Source organism: Anabas testudineus, chromosome 5, assembly GCF_900324465.2.
Source record: "Anabas testudineus chromosome 5, fAnaTes1.2, whole genome shotgun sequence".
NCBI classification, from domain to species: Eukaryota; Metazoa; Chordata; class Actinopteri; order Anabantiformes; family Anabantidae; genus Anabas; species Anabas testudineus.
This window is the reverse complement of record NC_046614.1, coordinates 23,282,993-23,284,528: the sequence shown is the minus strand read 5'-3', so window position 1 is coordinate 23,284,528 and position 1,536 is coordinate 23,282,993.

The following is a 1,536-nucleotide window of genomic DNA, read 5'->3' as shown; positions in this document are numbered from 1 at the left end:
ATGGACGCTTTCACGGCGCCGCCGGATTAAAGTGCGTCTGTAATTACAGCGACGTTTGGAGTCGAGCTGAACGTTTTCCTCCTGTGGGGTGAAGCGAACTATGGAGAGCTGCACATTATTTGAATAATTATTGGAAATAAACAGCAGACACAGCATGCATTCTCACTAATGAGCATTTTATGTACATTTTGGAGGCACGAGGTTTCCTTTGAGCAGCACGGTATCCTCTCTAGGAGTTACCAACGCTGGAGTTATTCTACTGGAAGTTTGAGTTGAGGTTAAAATGGGATTAAGCTGAATATAGCAGCTGCACTGCTGTCTTCAAAAACGACAGGTGACATGTGAACTTGTTCTGCTACATGATCAAACTTCCAACCACAAGAAGCCCACCTGTGGGGAACGCTTCAGTGATGACTGAGTGAGTGGATGTTTTCGTGGCGCACTTGAACGCACCATCTCATTAAAGTGGCAGTTACTCCAAACACTCAGTTTTTGTTCACTTCTTTAATAGGGTGGCCAAAACATTAGAAACACATCTCAGTAGACATGCACAGCACAATCTATGACTTCACTTGGTAGAATTATCCCCTTTTTCACAGTTTCTACTAAAACTGAGCGATCATAACCCTGTGAAAGTAGAATTCCCGGCAGAGCCGATGTACTGCTGACAGGAGACTGTACAGATGTACCTGATACAGTGGCTGGTGGGTGTTTAATAGAAATCATATGCACACACTAAACAAGAACATCAGAAACACAGCACAAATTCAAAACCTTAATCTCAACAGTGTTGCTGGCCCGTTTCAAAGCTGTTTCTGTTATTTTGTCCACGTATGTGCATGTACACCAGAGCTTTACTGTTCTCTATGTTTATATAGCAATACAGACTCTATCCATGGTGCTAAATGCATTTTTAATGATCTAATGATATTTTAAAAAGCAATTATACCTCTATCATATCGCTCTGATATCTTATATCTCCGCTGCACTTTGTAAAGTGATGCTGATACTCTGTCGTCTCTCTATCATTCCTTTCAGGCTCTTACCGTGTTGTAACATGTGGACTTTCAGACACCTACATTATTATATTTTCCTTTTGTTGGATTTCTGAGTTTGCAGTGATGTGTGCTTACAGTCTTCCAGTCAGCCTGGCCCTTTGCTGACCCGTGTTTTCAGCATCACTAAGGAAATAGCCTGGTAAAAGAGCAGGCGGATGATTTGAATACTTACAATACAAACATGGTAATGTTGAGGCTGGCATAAAGTGTGATGAGGCAAAGAACAAGCCCAATGGCAGCAGATGGTTTACATGTGTGATACTATATTCAAATAATAAAGAAGGTACATAAACTGCTTGAACCTGGCTCAGCTGAATCACCTCTGTTAAGTTTACCTACAGCCTGGGTATATTCGACTGGTCTAACTGATTTGTTTTTTGTATTTCAGATTTCTGCTTTAATTTGATTGTTTACTGCTTTCTGGCTTTTGGTTTGCAGTAAATATTTTTCTTTAGTCATAGTTTTAAGAACTCTTTTA